Below are 10,460 nucleotides of genomic sequence, written 5' to 3' on the forward strand. Positions count from 1 at the left end.
GAGATCTGATCGGTAGTTACCAGGGAAAAGGGGGGGTGGGGGGAGGGTACGGAGGGGGAAGTGGTGTACCCACAACATGACTAACAAAAATGTACAACTGAAATTTCACAAGCTTGTAATCCATCATAACATTAATAAAAAAAAAAAAACAAAAAACAGCCTATTCTAGGTATTCCTTAAAGTCAACGCCACTCAGCTTTTACTTTAATTAATCCATCATTCCTTCCCTTACGGGGATTAGGAAGGTTAACCCAAGGCCCAGCTTTGGTCCCCTTTGGGTTCCTAAAGAAAGAAGGTCATAAAATAAGAGAAAATAAAGGATCTTAAAGGAAAATGAAGCAAAGAGAAGTTGAGTGTCTACAATTAGGTCACGGACCTTCATTTCAGTGTACTTCTTTGATCGTTTTTTGTTCAGGTTTACCCTCTTGGTTCAAACAAACCATACCAATCTGACTAGTATCCTCCTGTGTTCTGGTCTTTATGTATCCTGATTTCTTTCTATGCAACTGCATGAAATGGTTTTCCTGATTGTTTCCCTTGGATCATGTCATGCTGTAGGCATTGCCGCCACGGCCCTAGAAAACCCTGGTCTGCCAGGACAGGCTAAGATCTCCACTCCCTTTGCCTCTCCATGGATTTTAGAACACATTTCCAAGTTAAAAATGAATGCTATCTGGGCCCAAGCAGTCCGTTCTATACAATAAACTTTAAAATACTCAGTATCCTATATTTACCTTTTATCACATAAAATTTTAGTTTCCTTGAATTTTGGAGAAAGAGGATATTTTGCCAAAGAGTCAAGTTTGACCAACTTAGTGAGCTGGCGCATTTCTTCACTGGCTACAGACCAGTTTGCCTTGACTTAAAATGGAAATACAACAAACTTTCCCTTTTAGGTAATGGAGGAAATAAAAATGGAAACAACAAAGAAATAAAACAAAACCATAACAAACAAACAAGAACAAAACAAAACAAAAAACCCAAAGCTTTTGTTCTTAGCAGTTGTAACAAAATGATACAAGTTGCTTTCTTTAGCTTTAGTAAAGAAGTTTTAATTGTCTGGCTAACAGATTAGGTAAATAAGGTGAGAATGGTCAAGTCAATGCCCAAACTCACCAAAATAAGTAATTTAATTCTGTAAAAGCAATCTGGTGTATCAAATACAGACTTATTAATCAAAAAAATAGAATAAAGACTCCAATTCACACAGCCATTAAAATAGTAGCCAGTGGCTACTATTCACAATTATTCAAGGTCAGATGTACATACAAAGGAAATCATGAGGCAATCAGTTTTATTCTCCCTGCTGCATTTAAGAATAAAACTTTCCTGGGGGCCGGCCCTGTGGCGGTGTGGTTAAGTCCACACGCTCCGCTTTGGTGGCCCAGGGTTTGCTGGTTTGGATCCTGGGTGCGGACATGGCACCACTTGTCACGCCACGCTGAGGCAGCATCCCACATGCCACAACTAGAAGGACCCACAACTAAAATATACAACTATGTACTGGGGGGATTTGGGGGAGGAAAAGCAGAAACAAAAAAAAAAAAGAGAAGATTGGCAACAGTTGTGAGCTCAGATGCAAATCTTTAAAAAATAAATACATAAAAATTTCCTGAATAAAGATGGATAGCACTTCTACTGTCTCCCTTCCACATTCCTTCTGGAGCCATTTCTATGTTATCCTCACAGTGGCAATCTATGACAAGGAGTTGGCAAGTGCTCAGAGTGGTACAGAGTGTTAGAATGGTTGAACATGACCCTAGGTTGTCAGGAGAAGACTGGGAGAGTACATATTAGTTCCATGGCCCAGAGAAGATGAAATGAGACAACTATCCAAAAAGCAACTTCACTTTTCATGAAAACCCTCAGAGGCGTTCTTCTGACAGGCTCATGAGACTGAAGCCATAGTATATTCATTAAGTACGCACTACGGTATGAAACACGAATTATATTTACATGAATTATCTAGGTAAAATATGGTGCATGTTAAGAAAGGAACTGATTTTAAAAGAGAAAACATAGATAATAAAAGAAGGAAGAATTATTTAATGAATAACCACAGGTAAATTCCAAAGGAACAATGCAAATTTCTTTGTTTAAACGTGAATTATATGGAATTCACTTTAGGATTTCGCTAAACAAAACTGAAAGAATACACCTTTTACACCAGTATTTCTCATTAATTACATAAACGTTTGATTACCAATTTTAGAAATATTGATTTTGGTTAACACGGATTTTGTAACTCTATGTACTCATCTTTGCAGAAACCACAGAACTTTCTAACCTATTCTCATTTAGGACCCCAAATCTTTTGGGGGAGGGAGGGCAGTTAAAGCATGATCTGCATGTAAATACATTGAACTAAGAAGTTTAGGGAAAGGACTATGTGACAGAAAACTTGAATTTGTCATCACTGAACTGTGATCAATGATATGACGTTGGGAGTATTTGAGATATGTTGGTTAAAAAAAGTGGTCAAGCTTTGCTGTTTAGATCCGTTCTTAGCTATGAAAGTCTTAATCTTATATGTAGACCTTTTGTAAGAATTCATTTATCTGTAGTAGTAGCAACAACATTAATAGTAGTAGTAGTAGTGATAAAAGTACGCACTTACCATGTGCTAAATGAATTATCTTAATCTCTCACGACAATCTTACAGTTATTATCATTCCCATTTTAGAGAATGAGGAAACTAAGGCAAGTGAGGCTATGCAATTTACTCAAGTTAACATGATTGGAAGCAGGCAGAGCTGGGATTCAAACCCAGCTCTGCTTTCACAACTTGGACTCTTAAACCTCTAAACTATACTAGCAAAGCAAATAAGAGACGAGACTGATCAGATCTAGTCTGAACCAGATCTAGAAGTTTGTTAAGTAAACAGGGGAAAAGCATCACAGGTCTTAAAAGATCAGTGTTTTGTAGTTCAGCATGCTGACACATAACTGGCACTTCAGCAGACTTCGCAGGGACGCTCGGAGATCGTTAGTGTAGTCTATTTCATCGTCCCATTCACAAGGGAAGAGAGCCCAGCAACGCTAACTTTCTCAAATCATATGGTTTGTTAGAACCTGGCTCTCTTCACATTTCTATGCAGTTTTCTTTCCACTGCAATATGTGCAATGGTCAGTTGATCACATGAATTCAGGTAAAAACCTGAACACTAGAACTCTGTTGTAGAGAATATTTCTTGAAATAAGTTAAAATGGGATTTTATGGGGAATCTTTCCAGGGTGATTTTTCAATTGAATTTATCCTATATTATGATAAGCGTGATTATTTTAAAATTTTAGTTTGAAAGTCATATTAGTATTATAACTGGCTACTTAAGCTAATCAAGATACTTAGTTACATTATAGAATTAGCAAATATTTAAAGAAACGGGGAGGGAAGCAATTTTACCTTACTAAATTTTGTTGCATATATTCCACCTTCATTAAAATTTGGACCCCAGTCTGAGAGCGAATGTAGGCTTTCAACCTGAAATAAAAATGTCATATTGAAGGAAATAAAATTGGTTTTTAGTTTATTTCAAGATTATTTTAGTATATTTCAAGATTCAAGTATACCTCAAGCATCTATGGAAGACTAAGCATTTATGAGTAGCTGATGATACTTAAAATCATCTATCCAAACACAGAAATGGGGTTGAAGATATTTTCTAACCAAGGTTCTGAATTTTAAAAAATCACCTTTCTTCTCTCTGTGCAATTAAATATCTTAAATTAAAAATTACCTATTTCAGTAAATTAAATTAATCTTATTTATTTTCTAAAAATGGAGCCAACTTAGCAACAAGTATTTTGTCTTACTGCCAAATATATGACCAATGATAACAACCAGATTATCAGTAATAAGAAGGAAAGAAACTCAACTTTTCTAGCTGTCTTTGGGACATGGATCTGGTTCAGTCTGGGCACTACCTTTTATCAAAAGTAGAAAATGAGGTTTAAGTAGAACTGGATCAGACATTTTAGAATCCACCTAGTCTAAATTTTAAACACTAGGTTACTCTGGAACCAAACCAAGCACTCATATTCCAAGCAGGTACCATCTGGAGAAAAGAAAGTCAACTGGCTTCCTGCCAGGAACACTACTAATTCACACTTTAATGACAGTTTCCTTATTTGAGCACTGCCTACTGTGTGCAAGGCCCTGTATCAGGAACTTCATATATGCTATTTTTTTAAGCTCCTAACAACCCTTTGCTGCTGTTGCTAGTGCCATCGAGTCGATTCCAACTCCTAGCAACTCTGTACAGCAGAGCGGAGCCCTGCCTGGTCTTTTTGCGCAATCCTCTCACCTTTTGGTGGGGTATCAGACAATGCTCCACTGCTATTCATAGGGTTTTCGTGAACAAATTTTTTCAGAGGTAAGTAGCCAGGTCCTTCTTCCTAATCTTTCTTAGTCTGGAAGCTCCACTGAAACCTGTCCACCATGGGTGACCCTACTGGTATTTGAAATATCGTTGGCTTAGCTTTCAGCATCACAGCAACACACGGTATGACAGTATGACAACCAACAGTTGGGTGGTGTGATTCCCTGACCTGGAAACAAACTGGGCCATGGCTGTAAAAGCTTCAAATCTTAACCACTAAACCACAAGGGCTGATTCATGACAACTCTATTTTTTAGATATCATCATTCTCATTTTACTGATGGAAAAAATTAACACGTGGAAGTTCAGTAATTTGCTCCTGATCACATAGCTAATAAAGGACAGAGCTATTTATCTAACCCAGATATTGATGACTAAATCTTTCCACTATGCTATGTTAACCCTTTTTGTCCATTCTGTATTACTGGACAGGAGACAGAGTGTATTTTACTTAGCTTTATCAAGATTTGGCTGAAACAGGATTTCCTGTCTTTGGAAACTCAGATACTTGGAAACTCTTAATTTTCAGAGTTTTTGGTTCAACTTGAAAGGCAGTTTAATTTAAGGGTTAAGAGTACAGACTCTGACACTAGACTGGCTGGGTTTGAATCCCAGCTTCCTTGCTTATTAATAGCTATATGAAATCACTTAACCACTTTAAGGCTCAGTTTCCCCATCTGTAAAATGGGTATAATAGCAGTAATCTACCTTAAAGGGTTATTGTGACATTTAAATGAATTAATACATTTATTATTATCTGCTTCAATGAGTGTCTGGAACACAGTATAAACAGTAAGTTTTAAGTACTGTTATTATTACTATTGAAAGGTATCATTTCTCACTGCCAAAGCCTTGAGTAAACACCAAGGAAATGGCACAGAAAGTAAACTGCACTGACACATCACATTCCAATAAAGTCACGACTTTACATAATAAATAGATACATAATAAATACCTCAACATTTTTAATAATTTCAGAAAGTTACAAGATTTTTTAAACATACCTTTGACGAATTACAGGATCAGACTTTTCAGGATCAATGTAAGGTCTTAGGATTTCATTAATAGTTTTATCATCTGGTACTCTTCCCAACAAAGAAAACAAAAACAAAACTTTTATTATTTATAATTTTCTACTAAAGGTGTTAACTTAGAATTACTAAATCTTGTGGCTTTTTTGTTTAAACAAGTGAACAGAGACCTTTTATTTCACTCTTGGCAAAATATAACATCCTTTTAAGCAAAAATTACTTAGAAAAAAAGCTCAAAAAGACTTCTTGGACACACTTAACAAAATCTTAAAAAACAATATTTTAAGAAGCTCCCTATAAATCAATTATAAAAATAATTAACACACACCTGTGCTCAAAGATGAAAAGAAAGAAGTCGGGACGAAATATATTTGAAAATTGCAGAAATCAAAAATCTGAGAAAAAGTTTCAGTTGAAGCTAGTTTTAGGGCATGTTCAAGTTTATTCATTCTAAATCATAAGACCAGGTTAAAAAAATTGATACTGCTTTCCCTGGAAACAAAGTATTTTAGGTTTTCCAACTTTCCTGTATGTATGCACATTGTTTTAAACTATAAGGCTGTAGAAACAAAATTAAGACACTGTTTTGAACTAGAACTTTCCTCAATCATTTATGCAGATTCATATATACTAGTGTGCTATATACCCCACCTCTAAATTTAAGTCTTCTCTCTGTCTTTAGTCTGGTAGCAACCTCAAATAATAAAGTTCTTCACTAAAATCCATAGGATAATTACAAAGACAGTAAATTTATGCAAAATGTGGATATGTGCTAAATACATTACTTAAAAAGAAACTTTAAAATTTTCCTAACCCAAGGAATCAAATAGTACACAACCATTAAAATTTTTAAATGATACCTGAAAATGTCCATAATATGAAAAAAAGTAGGATAAAAAACTGTGTAAATTAATTACAATTATGAGTATATATCTATACATGTCTAAATTAATGTATTTTCTGAAGGACACAGTGTGACATTAATAGTAGTAATCTGAATAGTAGAATTTTGGGTCATTTTTTATCGCCTATACAACCAGCCAGCTTAAGAAATAGAAAGCTTTCAGCCCTCTTGATTCTCCCTGCATCTCTCTCCCTAACACCTGCTCTCCCCACTGAAGTAAACACCAGGATTTCTGCATTAATCATTTCCCTCAAAGTACCACCACCTCTGGAGATATTCCTAAAAACTACTGTTTCCTTTTCTGGTTTTTTTTTTTTTCATATTTACAAACAGAATCACATTCAATGCATTTTTCCTTAACTTGCTTTTCTCAATCCACATTATTTCTGAGATTCATCCACACTGATGTATGTGTATAATTCATTCATTCTCAGTGGTGTTTAGCATTTCATTGTGTGTGTGTGTATATATATATACATCACAACTTAGCTATCCATTCTACTATACATTTACTGATATCACATTTAAGTTAACAGTTTATTTTAAATACAGAGACATAATAAAAACAAGTAAGTTCTTTCTCTCTTTTTTTTGCTAAGGAAGATTTGCCCTGAGCTACCATCTGCTGCCAATCTTCCTCTTTTTTTAAGTGAGCTGCTGCCACAGCATGGCTACTGACAGACAAATGGTGTGGTTCCACACCTGGGAACCGAAGCTGGGCCACCAAAGCAGAGCATGCCAAACTTTAACCACTAGGCCACTGGGGCTGGCCCTAAAAACAAGTAAGTTCTTAATAGACAGTGGTGATACTATACCTCTTCTCTATGTACACAGCTTGACTCTGAGGAAACTGGAGCTTCACATGCCAACAAAACTGTTGTTTTCTAAGAGAGAAAATAATAAAAGTTTGAACACAAATCAAACTTCCTGAATTTTCATTTTCAGATAATAACTCTAAAGTATTCCTAGAATTTAATGTATTTTTTCTACTAAGAGCTATTATCTCTTTTCCAAGATTTCAGAGACTAAGTTTTTTAAGCAACAGACTTGCAAGAGTTTTTAAGACCAAAAAAAATTAAGAGAAGCAGCTCTAAATCCCAAGGACCTCACATCCCTGAATTAGAAGGCAGTTTCTCAGAGTTCAGGGGCTTTTGAGATGAGTGTGCTACTACTTGAAGTTTACAAATAAATTTCCTCACGACTAAAAACAATGAGCTGATGTCTTTGCCTGACTAGTCTGGAAATTAGGTGAATGAAGTATTGTCCAGTTGAGACCAGCCGGCTGCAGATACACTTCTGAGCCATGAGTACGTGCATTCAGTAGCAAAACAGTAGACAACAAGCTGGTTGCTAAGCAGAATGCACTCTGAGCTACAGTCCCTTAGCTTCCAGTCTAAACTTTGGTTTGATGTAGAATCAACAGCAATAATTCACTAAATGTCTGATTTTAGAAAAATGCCCATATATTCTATTTAACATATCTAAATCTGGGGACACTAGACATCATTCCTTTTTTTAAAAAACTAAATGCTCAAAATATTTAATCCATTACAGAAATTTAAACACCTTCACTACATGATGCCTTTACACATTTTCCTTACTTAGAAGAAATTTCTAACAACTCATTGGCAAGTTAATGGCCGGCAGCATGTCCAAGCAATGGCCAGCATCTCCTATAAGTCTATCCCTTGGCAACATAGCCCAAAAATCTAAAATAATTTTCTTTTCATACATTCTAGCAGAGTATCTCCTACTAAACATTTACATGATTTAGTTCTATTTTTGTCAGACGACAATGACCATAAAATCAAGTAAAAATCCTTCTACTAGGGTAAGTTATCACAGATCTGCTTATGGAAGTTTTCTTTAATAACAAGATAGTTTTTGGTACTAGCTAGAGAAAAATATGCTTAATTATGCTTATGTTGATACTGTTACTTATCATATAAGAAACAATCATGATAAGTTTAATTTATTTTTTAATAGAAAAAGCTGTAAAGCACCCTTTACTAATTTAAAGGCCAGATATCTAAAATCTTAGAGGAAAAAACTTCAAAAAAATTTGCATGCAAATTTAACAGTTACTGGATTTAAGTAAATAATTCTTCCAAAACGAAACACTTTGCAATGTTTGTTATCTGTGAAACAGGCATAAAATAATATCACCATCAAGAGGCTGAGGGAGACCACATTTCTCTCTTAGTAAGAAATAAACTGATTTCTAAATCTGAATGCATAATATGGTTTCTTTCTAAATACATCTGTTTTCCACGTTAAGTTACCAGGGCAAAAAAGAGACTATGAACTTGTCTTGTGGAATTGTAACTCATACTCAATCACCCCAATCATTGCTTGAGTAATTTCAAGAACCATTCACCTTTCTTAACATTCAGTAGACCCTAAATACCTTCAAAAAATACTTAACATTCCAAAAACAAAGAGAGAAAAGCCCTTGGAAATCATTTTATTTGCTGTAGTTAACTAGTTGTACTTATAAGGAAGTCATTCATTACTGTTTTTATTAGACATACATTGCTAAATTGTGACTATTATAAAAATCTTTCTATATATAGCCTCAGTTCAAACATGAGCAAATCTGAAAAGCACATTTACCTTTAAAAAACGTAACCTTGCAATATTTCAGAAACAATAAGAGAATAATATAAAGAACACTCAGAGTACCCAAACTCAGATTTAACCAATTGCCATATTTGTTTGAGATTCTTTTTCTTCTAAGAAATAAAATGTTATTGATATGGTTGACGATCCTTTGTACTGTTCCTTGATTCAATTCCCTTCCCATCGTCAGAGGTCACTACTATCCTGAGGTTGTCTGTGTATTCTTGCCATCCTTGGTTTTATATTTTTAATATATATACACACACACTTATAAACAATATTTTACTAATTCTTTACCAGTTGTTCTTAAACTTTAATAAACTGTAATAAACTTAAAATTATTAAATCACAGTAAAGAAAAAAATAAAAGAATCTCCCCAGGGATGGGGTTATTATTTACCTCTCTACTGGTACACAGAACTAAAAGTTAACTTCATCAAAAAAATGCCTGTACTTTTTTACTCTATGGTAGCATAAAAGGCATTTGAGAACAGTTATTCAGAGTAAAAGATTTAAGTGAAACAGCAGACAAAGAGAAGCTGAAGGGTGTTGTATAAAGAATTCCTAAAATGAGTGAGAAAACTACCTCTAAAGTGGTTTCCAATTCTTCAGTGTTCCTGAAATTGATGTAGTGCTGACAGAGGTGATCAAATCTCTTCCTAAGTCTCAATTAAGTTTGTTTCCCATTTTTCATAATTATATATAGCGATACATGGCTCACTTAAAAAAATATACACCAAAATTCCAACAATATTACTTGTGAGGAGGACTGTGAGTAATTTTATATCTTTTTTATTAGTTTTCTAAAAGAACATACTTTGCAAAAAAAACAAAAATCAAGTGAATAATGCTTCAGTGAGTATCTTTATGCATATATGTAATTGTTTCTGTATTCTGGATTATTTTTAAAGATAGATTCCAAGAAGTAGAATCATTAGGATAGAACAGGGTTTCTCAACCTCAGCAGTGCTGACATTTTGGACCAGATAATTCTTTGTTATTGGGAGGCGGGAGAGGCAATGATGACACTGTCCTGTGCATCGCCAGGATGTTTAGCAACATCTCAGGTCTCGACCCATCAGATGCCACCAGCCAACACCCACTCCCCCAGTTATGACAATCAAAGATGCTCGCAGATATTGCAAATGTCCTCTGGGAGGCAAAATCACCACTATTTGAGAACCATGGGGATAGAGGTTTAAACATTTACTATTACTCCCAATGCATTAGGACTACCGTTCCCTAAATTCAATAAATTGCCTTCAACTATAACGTCATTGTGTCCTTGTCATATTTATCAACATTCTCAAGAATGGAAATACTGTACCCAGAATATTCTAGTTAACTTAGGGACCCCAAGACACTATGTTTAGAGTTTGATAATAGGGTGGTGAAGTAATGGTGGCAATTATTAAACCTAATGTTCCCTCCTGGATGACCTGACAAAGTAACAGAAACACCTACCTCTTCTGAGTCCCACGAAACTGAAGTAACTATTCATGCATAGCAAAGCTTTTTCTCTTCCTC

The 10,460-nt window shown here is 35.0% G+C and overlaps 1 long non-coding RNA gene across 1 annotated transcript; it reads right to left on the reverse strand.

Moving 5' to 3' along the window:
• Positions 1-3,399: 3,399 nt before the first annotated feature.
• On the reverse strand, positions 3,400-7,198 carry LOC124232851 (uncharacterized). Its single transcript, XR_006886927.1, has 3 exons — positions 7,130-7,198; positions 5,384-5,464; positions 3,400-3,481 (listed from the first exon to the last, which is right to left on the reverse strand). It is a non-coding gene; the product is annotated as an uncharacterized LOC124232851 (long non-coding RNA).
• Positions 7,199-10,460: the final 3,262 nt, after the last annotated feature.

This window comes from Equus quagga, unplaced genomic scaffold (genome assembly GCF_021613505.1).
Source record: "Equus quagga isolate Etosha38 unplaced genomic scaffold, UCLA_HA_Equagga_1.0 131538_RagTag, whole genome shotgun sequence".
In the NCBI taxonomy this organism is placed as follows: Eukaryota; Metazoa; Chordata; class Mammalia; order Perissodactyla; family Equidae; genus Equus; species Equus quagga.